This window comes from Cavia porcellus, unplaced genomic scaffold (genome assembly GCF_034190915.1).
Source record: "Cavia porcellus strain 051 isolate PalLab524CR breed Dunkin Hartley unplaced genomic scaffold, mCavPor4.1 scaffold_10, whole genome shotgun sequence".
NCBI classification, from domain to species: domain Eukaryota; kingdom Metazoa; phylum Chordata; class Mammalia; order Rodentia; family Caviidae; genus Cavia; species Cavia porcellus.
This window is the reverse complement of record NW_026947493.1, coordinates 77,521,855-77,527,897: the sequence shown is the minus strand read 5'-3', so window position 1 is coordinate 77,527,897 and position 6,043 is coordinate 77,521,855.

Sequence of the window (6,043 nt, the reverse complement as noted above, 5' to 3'; positions counted from 1 at the left end):
CTTTACTAAAAAATATTTCATCCTTGTTGACCAAATTTTAAATAAGTAAATATATGACTTTCTTACATTTCCTCAGAATATTTTAGAGAAATATCTTTACACTAAGATCTTTCCCCCATCGGCTCTCCCCACATGATTCTAGAATAGCTCAGCTATGTATCTCTGCGGTGTAGTTTAGGTCAACTCCTAAACTGTAAATAATCTCTCCTCATCTTGGCATTTACCAGGCACCTCTGTTAAAATGGCTGTACTGTACTGACACTAACTATTGTTGTTTGAGAATGGATTCTATCCTTTCTGTTACACTGGAAGCTCCTTGAAGATAAAGGAATGGGTAATTTTTACATTTTTTCCCTTTCGATGGGAACTAAAAATGACTTCTTAAAAAAATGAATGAAAACAGATGAAAATGTTACTAGCTATACAGACTAAAGATGAAATTGATCCCTGTCCAGATGAGACAGATATTTGTACTTACAATCCAAATTGTATTATGTGCAGCCAAACCAAAATCGGCTTCATTGATTTTCTTTCCTTTTGAAGCAAAAAAGATCATTCTAAGTCAAGGTCATTCTTTTCTTCCCATTGGAAAAAAAAGGTTGTTATACTGTTTGGCTTCAGGCGGGCTTATTCTGGGAAATATTTCAACATTTATTAATTTTGTGATACATTTGGAAAACAAATGAAAGAGTAGAGTTGTTAATGGTTAGTTGAGAAGTTTAAAAATTAGACAAATCATAGTGTAGTATTCATATTGTAATTCAAATTTTAGAACATCCATCTGTATATACCATGGATTTCAAATTTGTGAAATACCTACCAGTACTCTTTTGAATGTTTCCTTTCATTTGATAATTCATAAATAGTTAGCAAAACTATTGTATTAGGGACTGGGGATTTAGCTTAGCGGCATAAGCACCTGCCTTGCAAGCAGGTGTTTGTGAGTTCGATCCCTGGTACCGATGGGAAAAAAAAAAAAAAAAAAAAGTATACTGCAAAACTATTGTATCAAGTAAAACTACAAACATGTGAATTCAGAAAGAGAAAAATATCATTGGTATCATAAATAGAGCCATTTACTATGAAGTGAGAGGAAATTCCAAGCTCAGGTGAAAGGTACTTGTTCTGTACCTACTGGCTGTGTTTTGCTTAGTCAAGGCTTCTGGTATTAATATCAATAAAATTAAAAAACACATTACTATAATTGACTTTGTAAAATGCTTATATTTTCTAGCAAAATTTCCAAAAAACCTGATCCTTCAGGAGAAGAAACAAAATATTCAGATTCCACTTGGTTTATGCTAGATTAAAATTGTACAAAACAAAATATAGTAAGGGTTTTATTGTGCTATGAATATCTGATAATATGTAATTATCTCAAAATGTTACCAATTTTTAAATTTAAAGAATATGTAGTAATAAAGTACTAAAATTTAGAAGATAATAATTAGTAGTCAGATAATTTCTGAGTATAAAATCAAATATACATTGCATTTTGAAAGTAATCTTGATAAATTTAATATGTTGTGAAGTGTTCCTACTTGATTTAGATTCTCTCAATATTTGTGCATTTTCATATGCACATTAAATTGATACTCCATACCTGTATGAAGGTTAAGGAAATGATAATTAAAACATCTGCTACCCTTAAAATTAAGATCCATTCATATGTCAGTAAGACAACTTTATTACTGAGAAACACAGAAAAGAGACCAAGACTATACCAATTATTTAGTAAAGCTAGATTCAGCTAAATTATCTTATCTGAATTTCCTATGTAGGAGAATTTCTGTAGGTAAGAAATATTTATCTCAGATGGTGAAGAAAACCAAGTATACTCACATCAAGCAGAAAGTTCTGCAATATTACTATTTCTTTTCTTTCAAGTTGATTACCCACATCTTCCCAACAATTTACCAGTCTTTAAGGAAACAGAGTGACATATAATTTTTAAAATTACATATATATATATATATATATATATATATATATATATATTGTACATTGCATTGTCCATTTTAAGAATGATATTAATTGGGAAAATTTGAAGATAAAACTACTAAATTATTAGACTTATGTGTTATATCACAATCCTTGGTGGCAGAACATTTCATCTGTGTGGCCAGAGGCATAACTACCACCTTCTGTTTTAATGGCTTTCCGCTGCCTTGCTCTTGTAAATACAATATTATTACACTTACATGCCATGCAAGCTTCACTGTCTGACTTACTTAATGTGATAAAAAGCTTAAAGAAGACCGAAATGCTTGTTAAGTCTCAGTATTAATGAAAAGGTACAGAGGAGTCCAGAGATAAGCAGCCCATGAAGCCACAGTGGGTAGCACTTCAGGAAACGTGTATCCATCTCTCCAGGACCTTTCTGATCAGCAGCAGGAACAGATACATTTATCCAGGCCTGATAATTTATCTTCTTATGCGTAATTATTCTCTTTTTAAAAAGTGACTTTATCATGACTACTGAGTCTCTTTATCTTTCTTCTGAAAAAAATAAGGATTACTATTAACGAGGAAAATGCATAACTTGAATTTGAATTCCCTCATTATTCTACAGTTAACCTTTAAATCCTGGCATTCTATTTTCTAGGACCAGGGGAAGGCAAACATGACTGATCTAAGAATGAATATTTTTTTTTAAATGTGAAAAATCAGTGCCTCTTTTTCCTTCTTTCCTGGAAGTGAATTCAATGAAATATAAATAAAGGCAGAAACAATAAATTGTGAAGGAACAGAAAAATACCTAGTTGATTATTTGCATATCATTAGAAATCTTATTTTACTCTAGCAATTTTTAAAATTTTATCCCTCTCATCCAGGCTTGAATTTGAGTCTGTTAATTAAAAATGGATAAGTATACTTAGGGGCACTCAACCTTAATAGAGATATGCTTAAAACAAAATAGACTTTACATGAGTAATCAGTCTCATATAAACCTGGGGATACTTTTATAGCTCTTAAGGACATATATTTTGACCATTTTGTTTTGGTCATTTTATTCATTTGCATGGAATATTGCTGAGTAACACCAACAGTACATAAATTTTGAGGGGTTATATTAATAGAGGGTAATTTTTAATGGGAACTTATTTTCTCTGTTTTAGTGGCAATTCATAACCTGTATTAAAGCCAACATCAATTTCATTCTATAGGTATTTGTGGGGGGGACTCAAAAGGAAAGAAAATTGACACTTCCAGTTGGTAGAATCTGTTCCTAAACATTTTCGAATTAACATTTTCAAATTTCAGGGTTTTGGTTTTTTTTTTGTTGTTGTTGTTGTTGTTGTGTTTTTTTGTGCCAGGGATCAAACTCAGGACTGTGCACTTGCAAGGCAGGCATTTATGCCACTGAGCTACATTCCTGGCCCACATTTTCAAATCTCTTAAAGGTTCTTAAACATTGATGATCTCGATGAATTCTACCAAATAACTTTTTTCTATGACCCATATGTGAAAACATCTACATGCCATGGGAAGTAGAAACAGAATAAAACAGTGAAAGAAAAAAAATTTTAGAGATTAAAAATCACAGATGTTCTTTGTATGTGTGCATGTTTTAAATTGATCATTTACAAATTATCTTATTAATCCTTGCTTTGCTATGATTCCATGGGAAGCTTAACTATGAAAATCTTTTTTTGTGTGTTGTTAGACATTGAAAACAAGAATCTTTGACCAGGCCTGTGAAACATAGTACAGAAGGAAGGATAATGCCTTACAACTCAAACATGTTAGGGTCATATTTTCCCATAAATGTTACTTTTGACCAAGCAAGATAATTAACTTTGTCAGGTATCAATCGATTTTGTCCTTTATAAAATGAGGATAACTCCAGTGGTCGTCTCAACTGTTTTACTGAGGATTAAGATACACTTCACGAACACAGAACCATGATATACCATAAGCACTTAATGTTTGCTACTGTGTTAGATATTTTTCCCCTATTTTCTCATTGAGCAGTCAAACAAATCTAATCTCCAGTGTGTTGCTTTCCTACAGACTGGCTCTAATAGATGATACCTTCCTCACAAATATAGTTCTTATATTTTGGGAGAAACAAAGGAACTACACATTTGGAATTTCAGCTGATAATTTTTTGTTTCTGGAAAAGAAATGTTTCCTTGAGGACAAAACCACCGAACACAAAAGGTACATGTGGTTCTAGCACTAAATGTTTTGGACTAAAAGCTACAGCTTCTGATGATGATGTTGGGTAAACCACTTCTTTTTCTCTTACTTTAACTCCTTCTGACTGTAAAACTTAATCTTTGATCCTGTCTCAATCCCGGAAGATGACAGTAAAAAGTTTGTGACTTATTTGAGCCATAGAAACTAGAAACTATAGTATTGTTCCATGTATTGTAAGCTACTAGATACAATTTTTACCAGCCTCATATTGAAATGAGAGTCAGAAATCATTTGGGAAAAATAATTGGATTATAGGATTAGCAATATGTTTGCAAATAAATATGAGAAATTGGTATCTTGGCAACAGTCTTTGTTACCATAATCAAACTTCGTTTTTTATCCCATAATTAGCAATGAAAAGGCCACTGATTTATGAGAAATGGAGTCATTTAAAGTCCTTCAGTCTGACTCTTTAGTCACATATTGACGTAGATGGCAGAAGCCCAAGGTTACTTTAGGGGAATCGCCTTGAGATGAGATACTCAGCACTCTCTCTTAGGAGGGTTTGTTGTATATCCTCCTTAAGACCAGGAACCTGTTCGCATCTAACTCCCTCCTCCCAGCAAAAGCAACAGCAAAACATAGCCTGACATCTTGACTGAAATGAACCCGGGAGCAGCTGCCATGGTGGCTAGCAGCTCACGACGTTCTCCTTGCCGATCCTCCCAATCACGATCTTGTCCCAGCCTCGTCCCTGACTCAGAGTTAAAACCTCCCCAAGCAGCGGGCACAGGCAGGAAGAGACAGTCGTCCTCCACCCAGCTCCTAAACGTGCCTCTTCCAATTTAATGAGGTCAGTTGGGCTTCGGCAGCCTTACCTGCGTCTATCTCTGCCCAAGAGAGAAATTCTTCCCTAGCACACGCATGCACAAGTGGGTTTAGTATAAAAGCACACTTTCGCACAGAAAGCACACTGTCATCTTCCACACGCAGGCACCCTTGCCCTTCACTACAGCGCCTGCTCTTTCTCTTCCTCTCTCCGTCTCTCCCCTCTAGACAGTCAGACCCACAGTGCCACCGACCTCCAGAACTCAAAATCCTTCTGGTCCACTGAACTCACTGGCCACTCACGCTATGGGCACTCGCAGAGTGTCCCCTCGCCAGAGAACGGGATGCAATCACCAGCCTGGTTCACTGAGCAGGCAGTTCCAGCGCGAACCCTGCGAACAAAAGCTGACCAGGTGCCTGTGTGGTGTAGGGGACCCAGATCCTTTATTTTTAGGAAAGGTGGAGAGTTGCAAAATTCAAACTGGTCAGTTCTTAGACGAAATCCTGTAGGAAAAAGCTCGTAGCTCGGCGTGCACCTAGAACCACAGGCAGCAGCAACTCCCTATTCCAGAACCAGCCCTGCAGCCCTGCTCTTCGCTCCGGAGAGGGGCCCTGCTTCCCGAAGGGTCAGGTCACCTATCCGTCGGGCGCCCGCCTGGGGAACAGGACTGTCGAAAGGAAGGGCCAGGGCCTTGCGGGAATAGATGAGGCGCTTGGCAAACACGGGCCCAACACCCTGGCCTCAGGGACTCAGGAGCTCTAGGAGACCCTGGAAGCAGAGTGCCAGGGTCCCTGGTAGATGTGCAGGAGAAGCAGGTGGCTTGGGGAGCACCAGTAGATGGCGCAAGAACTCTTCCTTTGCACCATTTTAACCCTTGCGGGGCGGGGAGCTTCGGGGCCCAGATGTATAGATATATACATGCTCGTTTTTGAAAGAAACCTCCCATTTACATTTTGGGGACCGACTCAGAATTAAGACAAATGAGTGTGTTCTAGATAACCACCACCGAGAAAGTAGTTTGACTGCGGTACACAGCAGTCGAATCGGCGCTTTTGGAGCCTGAATGGAAAG